General features: G+C 39.9%; 1 long non-coding RNA gene across 1 annotated transcript; it reads right to left on the bottom strand.

Annotated features, from left to right (window-relative positions):
- Positions 1-8051: 8051 nt before the first annotated feature.
- LOC121999933 lies at positions 8052-9829 on the bottom strand. The gene is made up of 3 exons (XR_006116846.1): positions 9292-9829; positions 9079-9206; positions 8052-8422 (listed from the first exon to the last, which is right to left on the bottom strand). It is a non-coding gene; the product is annotated as an uncharacterized LOC121999933 (long non-coding RNA).
- Between the last annotated feature and the right edge of the window lie 413 nt (positions 9830-10242).

The raw sequence follows: 10242 nt of genomic DNA on the forward strand, positions 1-10242 counted from the left end.
GACGGGTTGAGATGTACTCAACAGATAAATTTTAACAACATTATGACAGATCATCAAAGCTTATCAGGGAATATTCCTTGAAAACCCCTTTCAAAGATTATTATATTTCTCATATGCTAGCTAAGCATCACATCATATTCCTCTAACCTCTTCAGTATTGGCGCGGAGTATAAACGGGTACATCATTGGGTAAGAAAAAAATTCCTTGGATAATCATTTAGCATGCTCTAGGTTGTATACTTATTATCAACTAACAAACTCTAATAAACTGAGCCACCTCATAATGACGGAGATTACAACAGGTGATATATAAAGGAGGGTCCCCTCCGTTAATTGGTAAGGTATACAATTAGTATCATTTGAGTTTTTCTCTCGCGCGAGCACTCTCTCTACTGTTCTTCATTCCTCCATCCAGGGTTGTATTGACTTGAGTATCGGAGGGCCTTGCTAAGGACCCCTTCTTTGGTTTTTGGTCACTAACATCCATTGGATCGTCGGATTTTGTGCAGGACTGGAAGAAATCCCAGCTCTCTGTTGAAGAAGTCATCCACCGACCAACAAATCATTCACCAGAGCTAGTGCACTATCTCCCTAGCCTTCAGACAAGATCAAATTTGGTGTTGTCTGTGGGAATCTTCGTTTGAATCTAGAGCTTCGATATGGAGGAGGTAGGAAAACTCACCGTAGTCGCTTTAATGCTAGAAGAGTTCGAGATGATTGTTGAAGCCCGAGTGCAAAAAGCATTACAACAGAGGAAAGCGGTTACTGGAGGTATGTTACCACCGCCAAACCTGACAGGATCAACAACCGCACATCAGAGTGGAAGAGGGGCTCAAAAGGAAGGCCTCACCCGGTTGCTTCCTGTGCCTCTTTCATTAAACTGATGTCCCCGAGTACTCTTTCACACATCACTTGAGCAAAAAGGCTAAGGAGGGGCATCTCAAGAATCTTCAGGAGAAGCACCTATCCGAGGCAGGTGTAAAGGGAAAGCCGCAGTTAGCGATAGCTCTCGGGAGTAAATTGTCACACTGTTCTCGCAACGAGTATCGGATGATCCACTACCAAAGCATTATCAGAATCTGAATGTAAGAGAATACTCAGGAACAACTAACCCGGAGGATCATCTGTAACACCCGTAAATTTCCTCTCTTCCAAAAGAACACGCGTGTAGGGTGACTTGAAGATTAAGGCATACAATAAAGAATTGTCTTCCCTACACCGTATAATAGTAAAATCTAACGAAAGGAGGTAAGGACTACTCACCTGTAGTATAAGTTGCTTCGATGATGCATGTTGTGATATGTTTATGCATGTTAAAGAAGATACATGTTGTGATATTTTTTATGCATATTAAAGAAGATACATGTTATGATTGTAAGATGCCCTCTAAAGTTTTGGGATTAAGAGCATGTTTAGAGTATCTTGAATTGCTTCCCATTTAGTTTTGGGGCTAAGAAGCATATTCAAGTGCCCTAAAGTGCTTCCCTATAAGTATGGGGGATTAAGCGCACATAAGGTGCTTGTTTAAATGACAAGTGCAAGTATAAGAAAACAGATTAAGCGCACATAAGGTGCTTGTTTAAATGACAAGTAAGTGCAGGTATAAGAAAGTATTTTAGTTTAAAGTGGCATGTACTGGACACAAGGTCCATGGGTGGGCTCCTAGATCGCCCCTAGGCCCCTAGATCGGCTAGTAGTACCTTAATATGTTCGGGATTAGCTACCTCAGATCTTATTAAGGATGCGCACAAAGTGGTACAATGTCGGGCCCAGGCAAGTTTATTATTATTTTCTCTAGTATGTAATATAAAGTTTTTAAACTTCGTTGCTTGTTTTAGTGGATGCCTTCTTAAGTTTGAGAACTTGAGTTATGAAGTGTAGCATGGATGAACTCCATAGTATGGCAAGACTTGTGTTTCCATTACATGTTTACATTGCTAGCATAGTTTTAAGTTGATGTTTTACATGGCAAACATATTTAAAAATGGATGTCATGTACATATTTCTGAATTATACATTTTTGCGTGAATTATTGTCGAGTGCGAGTTTTGTGTTTTCCCCAAACAATATTGAAAAGCATATTCTTATTTTAATGCTTATTTTGTGAGTAGATGGTACTTACTAAGCATTCTCTTATATATTTGCATTTCCTTATACTGCAGATGAAGGTAAAGTAAAGCTCGAGTAGGAGGAGGCAGCAGGAGCGGTGTTTTGTGTGTGTGTGACGGAACAGTGGAAGAAGATCTGAGAACTTGCTATTGTTTGGAATGAATTAAGATCTTGATGCTAAAGTATTTCTTTCTCTCCTCTCTACATGAAATACTACCAATAGTTGATTAGGATGAATTTATTAGTTTAGCAATAACAACAGGGGCAAGGAGGGAAGATCTAATGCCTCCCCAAAGAGGAGGACCCCTCCCCAAACAATGGGAGAGAACCCTAAGCAAAGGATGAGTACAAAGGGGAGAACCACCCATTTTTGTAGAGCAGGGTGTGACCCTCAGAAGCTAAATCATCTGAGGGTGATTCCTCAGTAGAAAGAGTGAGTCTCCTTTTTGAGGGGGGAGCTCTAGTGAGTTTGCGTCCCGGGCGTTTACCAGGGGCAATTTCAGTAAGGGATCTTTCTGAGCTTACAGGGAATGTAAGCTCGATAACGGGAAGGGAAGTGGCTGCTGTAGCAGCAACAACCACTGATGAAGAAGCAACTGGCAAAGAGACAGTAGTAGTTTTTGCAAGAGGACCCTCACAAACTTCGGGAACCACCTGAGAGCTGGAAGCTTCAGTTGGAGGAGTTGGAACTTCAATTGACGAAGGCTGATTAAGTGCAGTAAGAAGCTCTTGTTCTTTAGCATGAAGGGCAACTTCTTCAAGACGTAACTCTTCATCAATCAAAACAACATAGAAATTGGCCACTGTGCAAAGGGAAGAAAATATTTTAGTTAGTAAAAATTGATGAAAGAGGAAACAGAACTTTACCTAAGGAGCGGCATATCCTGCATTTGACATGGCTCAAACCAAACAAATATAGAAGATCGCTCCTTAGTCATCTAGTGATAGAAAGACGACGACAGAGCAACTTTTCACAATAAAGAGGAAAAGAAGGGTGAAGATGAAATTCCTTGACATCAGGTAAGGGAGGTATAGAGGATCTCCAAGCATGAGACCAAGGAATAGGCCCCAGAAACTTTACAAAAAAGAAGCGAGATTTTCAAGCTTTAAGAGAAGAGGGCATATCATCAAACAGGACCATCTTAGTCCGAGATTGAAAAAGAAATACACTTGGTTCTGCTACTTTTGGATAAGAAAATATGAAAATATTTTGAGGAGTAGGAGGAATATCAAGTGTAAAAAACAACATGTATATGCCGCACAAATAACGAAAGGCATTAGGCACTAGTTGTTGTAGAGAAATGTCGAAATATTGGCTTACATCGATCAAAAAAGGAGGAATGGGAAACCTTAAGCTCCCTATCAACTGATCCCTAAAGAAGGTTACACAGTTAGCAAGAGGGCGATAAGGATGTTCATCTGGGTTAGGAATTATGATGTCATATTCTATAGGAATCTCATACTGCAGACAAATGGCAAGCTGAGCATCCTTGTCAAAAGAGGATAAAATTTGAGTATACCAAGGAGCAATCGTCTCTTCAGCGATAGATAGAAGTAAGGGTTATCGGAACGACAGATTACTTACTGGGAGCTAAGAAAGATAATCGTTAGAAGACAGTGAGTAGGAGGATTGATCAAAGATGGCAGCAAAGAAGAAACGCCAATGTAAGGAAAAAAGAACAAAGTCGACAAGAAGATGAAAGGTTTAGGGTTGAACGAACGTATGGCCACCGTTAGATCAGAATGCCTTTTATCAACAGACATCGTTGATTACAGAAAGGTGCAAGCGCTGGTGTTACGAGAGAGAGAGAGAGAGAAGACACATGTCATATAACCATAAATGGGCATTTATGATGGATGCGACAAATCGAATTGTGTAGGGGATGGTGGTGCCTCGTCACGCGCCTCTAACATTCTCTTACCGTTGAAGAACCAATCATAATCAAGGAAATTCTGAAAAGGCGTGGTTTACTATGTGTAATAAAAAAGGACGGGCTGGATTTGACAAATCCCGGACCGAAAAAGGAAAATATCAAATAATAATAGTCAATCATATGGGAAGTAATGTTTGAATTAATGTAACTATAGTAGACAGGCTAATATCGGTCGGGATAACAACGTTAATGATATACAAGTCAATATTGGCCAGGTCATCACGTCTATTCTTATGAACCAGAAGGATTCAAGAAGGTCACCCAGTTCGATACAAAAGATTGTTCGATTTTACACTTAGAACATGATCAGATACATAACATTACATTTTCCTCTCAAAACATTAGACCTCGAAAGGTCAACAAAAGTTATAAACATGAGCTCTCTGACTCCTTAGTAAACTTCAACCCCACTAAGGATAGATTTTACCAAGGCACGAAGGAAGCTTGCCCGGGTTGAAGAAGTGGAAATATTTTACCTAGACGAAGGAAACTATGAAGTAGAGTGGTCTCATGAACAAGAAAGCACAAACTTGTTCATACCCTCTCCAACATGTGACTAAAAGGTCCACCTCCCGCCTGAGTCTTTTGAGCTCTGATTCCAGAACACCCACCGTAGCCTGAAACAGAAGCAACCTGGGCTGCGATGGCAACATTAGCTGATCACTAATAGCATGTCGGGTCATCAAGACTTTCCACTCTGGGGTCTTACGCTCTTGATCCCGACAAACTTCATTCTTTAAGGTCGTTCCTGACCTTTCCACTCTGAGTTATGAAGTGTAGCATGGATGAACTCCATAGTATGGCAAGACTTGTGTTTCCATTACATGTTTACATTGCTAGCATAGTTTTAAGTTGATGTTTTGCATGATAAACCTATTTAAAAATGCATGACATGTACATATTTCTGAATTATGTGTTTTAGCATGAATTATTATCAAGTGCGAGTTTTGTATTTTCCCCTATTAGTTTTGAAAAGCATATTCGTGTTTTAATGCTTGTTTTGTGAGTAGATGGTACTTACTAGGTATTCGCTTATATATTTGTATTTCCTTATACTGCAGATAAAAGTAAAGGAAAGCTCGAGTAGGAGGTGGCAGCAGGAGCGGTGTTTTGTGTGTGTTTGACGAAACAGTGGAAGGAGATCTGGGAACTTGCTATTGTTTGGAATGAATTTAGATCTTGATGCTAAGGTATTTCTTTCTCTCCGCTCTACATGAAATACTACCAATAGTTGCTTAGGATGAATTTATCAGTTTGGCAATAACAAGAGAGGCAAGGAGGGAAGATCTAAGGCCTCCCCAAAGAGGAGGACCCCTCCTCAAACAATATGAGAGAACCCTAAGCCAAGGAAGAGTACAAAGGGGAGAACAATCCCTTTTTGCAGAGCAGGGTGTGACCCCCACACGGCCCGTGACACAGCCGTGTGGATTCACATGGCCGTGCACCTCTTCCTTTCAGCCAAGGTGACACGGCCGTGTGGATTCACATGGCTGTGCACTGCCAAGGTGACACGGCCGTGTAACCCTCACACGGTTGTGCCTTACACCAACCGGGAATACCTTACACGGCCGTGTGGCACACATGGGCGTGCCAAAATTTGGCCTCAGCAAGGCTACACGGTCGGTCATCGCCACACGGCCAGGTATTGCTCCTTCTCGGGTAAGGCTACACGGTCAGTCAGGGCCACACAGCCAGACCCCCTAGAAGCTCTAGACTCCCTTCCAGCTCCACTTGGCTCCAAATCATGTCCTATCAGTTGAAACAAGTTCAGAGTAGATCTCTGAACTGAGCATTATATAATGGAAAAAGTATAAAATTAGAAATTAAAGAGTAACGTCTGACCAGATAGGTAAGGTTAGAAGGTTAGGGCGTTACATCATCTCCTTAAATTTGAGAATGTCGCTCTGCCCTAGAAATTTATGGACGGTGTAAAAGGCCGTATGTTCCTCACCACAATTGGTGGGGTGGGTCAACAATGGTTTGAATGACTTCCAGATAACTCCATCTTTCGTTTCAAAGATTTTTGCAAAGTCATTCTTCAACATTTCACTAGCAACCGGTGTTATATAATAGATGCCCTGGAACCTCTTCTCGCTTAAACAAGAGCCTAAAGAGACACTACGAGCTTACATTAAAAAGTTAAATCAGGTGGCTATGGCCGTCCCTATCGCCACCATAGAGATTTTGGTGAATTCCTTCTCTTAAGGACTCATCGACAACGACTTCTTTTGTGATCTAGCCACAAGGCCCGCACAGAATTTTTACCTTCTACTAAATCGGGCCACGGAGTTTATAAATGTTGAAGAAGCATTAGTTGCCCGGAGGAAGGAGGCCACCACACTAGCCACAGTGATCAATCATCCAATGCAGCCTGCTACACCGCCAAGAGGACCTCAGGCGGGTCCCCAGATTCACCATCAAGAATCATGGCCTCAGGTCATACAACATGTGGAGGCCCCACAAGAAGTCCGCGAAGATGGTGTACATACCATCGGGCTTCTACCAATAACACTGAGGATTGTTATACTTCGAAGCGGCAATATAACAATCCTAGATATCACTCACAACACTACTAGCAACAGAATAGTCCGCTCAAGATTGAATATCGGGTGACCGAGCCACAACAGAGGGCCTTGTAGACCCCAGCCAAACAATCCCAAGAGCCCGCCCGAGTTCAACAAGAACAACCCTTAGCATAGTAGGAAGAAAATGACAACAATGTCGCCTGGGGTAATATTAATATGATAGTGGGTTGACCGACTGATGGTGATTCCAACCGAGCAAGGAAGTCACACGCTCGACGTTTCAAAATCCATGTGATCGGATGCAGTACAGAGCAAGCAACAGGGTCAGAAATAAGCTTTGGGTCTCAAGATCTAGAGGAGTGGAAATACCCCATGATGATGCTTTAATAATAAAAGTTATTATAGCTAACTATAACATTGCCCATACTTTTTTTGATATAGGCAGCTCGATGAACATCATCTTCAAACAAGCATTTGAGCAATTGCAAATAGATCTGAGTGACCTTCAACCCATGGCGACTCCTTTGTATGGGTTCACGTGTAATGAAGTTCACCCACTTAGCCAGATAAAACTGGCCATATCATTGGGGGCGGAGCCCCTGATGAGGACACGGAGATCCATGTTCATAGTTGTAGATACCCCCTCAGTCTACAACATTATTTTGGGTCGATTGGCCCTCAATGAGTTTCAGACAGTTATCTCAACATTCTGCTAGAAAATAAACTTCCTCGTAGATTACCAAGTAAGGAAAGTCAAAGGTGATCAACTAGTAACGCGTAAATGCTACATTGAGATAGTCAAGACGAAGGCCAATACTGCCCAGAAAATCCAAAGGATGGAAGTTAATACCATTCAAGAAAAGCCACTCATCCTAGTGTATGAAGAAAAAGAGGAAATACAAATTCAAATTGGTAGGTCAAAGCCATCACTCAGATAGCAGCTAACCTGGCTCCTGAACTTAAGGATGAGCTGGTGGAATGCCTTACACTCAATACTGACATATTTGCCTGGACGCCCAAAGAGGTAACAGGTGTATCTCCAACAGTTATGGAGCATATACTCCATGTTTATCCCACTACAAGAAAACAAGGCTTTAGAGACGAAAAAATCTGTCTCTAAAAATCATTTTTCCGTCTCTAAAGAAAGTTTGAGACGGAATATTCCGTCTCAAAAATTCGTTAGTGAAAGCCCCGTAGCTAATTTTGAAACGGAAATATTTTGTCTCTAATTTTAGAAACGGATGAAAAAACTGTTTATAAATCTGTTTTCAAATTAACAAAATAAAATTAATTTCAAATGTAAATTCTGTCTCTAATTTTGTTTTAAATCTGTTATTAATCTTGTTTATAAATCAGTTTATAATTCTATTTATAAATCTGTATATAATTTTATTTTTAAATTTATCATTAAATATTATTATATTATATTTTTATATTTTTCATCAATATATTTAATAATTCTTCATTTCAAATAAATTAAAAATTATTAAAAAGAAATAACTTCTAATTCCAAATGTATTATACAATTAACATTAAAATAAATAAATATTTACATTATCCAAACAAATTTGACTAATAATCAAACTATAAAGACTAAATTTTCCTAGATATAAATGATTTGTACATTCCATTTCTTGAATCATTTCCGAATAATCTCCTTGAGATTTTCTTCCCTCTGCCTACTTTCTGTAATAACAAGTTTGTTTTCCTTTTCAATATTTTGTTCCTCCATTCTCGAGCTAATAGCATCCATGCCTTCAATTTCTTCTTTTTGCTCTCCCTGTCTTCGAATTTCATGAGATAAATTGCTTCTCTTGTACAGATTAATGAACTAACCAATTTTGTTGAGAAAATCTAACAAATCAAAATATGAAACGAGTAAGTCTTACAATATCAGAATATTTAATACAAAATAAATTAAAATTGTACAAAAGTCATAATCAATATCAATGATCACCCACTAATTAGTCCATAGTTGTCAATGCTAAAAAATTAACAAGGGAGTTTGGATTTTGGATTCTAAGACTAAGATTTGAAATAACAAAGCAAATATAAAATCAAACCTAATGAATAAAATACAATGTAAGAATTGAGAGCTAAGTCTAACCTAACTACAACTGCAGAAAATAAAAGTCAACATGAAATAATTAACGAAACTAAACATGGAATAAAACCTAGAGCATTAAAGAAACCTAATTGAATTTAAATGAAGACATGAAACTTAACAATTGAAAGAGCAATACAAAGCAAGAATTAAGTAAACTAAGATGTATCAGATTGAACCTAACTATTGAAAGAGACATTTCATTGAACACACGACATGTAGGAATTGGAACCTAACTACGGAACATTTTATCAAACAAGTTGGGTGCATGAAACAATAAAGTCAAGTGCGTGCAATCTAATTAAGGGAGATCAAGTTTGATATAAGTATTCAATAAGAAACATAACACACATCCAATATGATAAAAGAAACAACCCAATAAATCTGATCAGGTTCAGATTATTACCCTTATTAGCAGTTTGTGGCTCTTCCGACGATGGTAAATCTGTCCAACAACCCTCACTGCCTCAGAATTCACTGATACACAACATTGACACAAATCCAAACACAAATGGGGTCACCGCAGCAATGGATCTGCAATCCAGAAGATGTCAATCTGTTGATAAGCTGTGACGACTGTCAAACAGGGAATAGGAATAGAGATGACAACATCTCATACCTCCTTGTGGCTGACCAGATGGCCACGACACAATTGAAGGGGGCAATGCGTGGTAACCCCTTGCAACTGCTGATACGCGGAAGAACAACCCTACTCTCCTGTGTACTCAGCTCTCCGAAGGTGGCAGATGGAAGAGGAAGAAGTGGCAGCCGGTGAAAGAGATGGCGGCGACGCTAGCCACCCAAATTGCAGGTATTGTGGTCGGATGCGATGACGCTTACTGCATCTAGGGCAGAGATGCAAGGGGAAAATGTAGAAGAGGATCGGGCTGCCTGATAGCCCAGAGAGCTTGGTGTTGGTGAGGCTCGCGGAGAGAAGGACTGTTGCCGGCGGTGCTCTCGTGACAATCGGCACGATGAGGACCTCCGCGACGAGGAGACGATGGCAGAGGAGGGAAGATGACGCGGAAGAAGAGAAAGGGGTGCCGGTTGGAGAAGATGAGGAGAAGAAGAAGAGCAGAGAGTAAACGGCGCGAGAGAGGAGGAATAATCGGGGCAGCGACGAGATAAGGTGAGGAAGGGTTCGGCGATTAGGGAGGAGTAGGGCACGGTGAGGAATTATAACCAAAATTGATTAATTAAATTAGAAAATTAGGTTTATTTTAATTAAAGCCTAAGTAATTTCTTTTATCAACTCCTACTAAATTAGATATTCCAAATATACATTTTTCAAGCCCATAAATATATCCCCTCTAATTATGCCTTACGAGTTCCGAAAAAAAAAAATCTTAAAATTTATAAAAATTCTGTTAAGATTATTCCCCAATTAAATCTTATTATTTAATTATTATTATTATTATTTTATTATCTTAATTTACAATAAAAGTGCACAATTATTAATAAAAATCAATAAAAATAACAAGAATTCAAGGGCTGTAGGATGGACGACCTCACGGTCACATGAGGGGGCTAATTGAAAAGGTCACGAATCTTGCGACCTTGAGAAGCAACT

Source organism: Zingiber officinale, chromosome 7A (assembly GCF_018446385.1).
Source record: "Zingiber officinale cultivar Zhangliang chromosome 7A, Zo_v1.1, whole genome shotgun sequence".
NCBI lineage: Eukaryota > Viridiplantae > Streptophyta > Magnoliopsida > Zingiberales > Zingiberaceae > Zingiber > Zingiber officinale.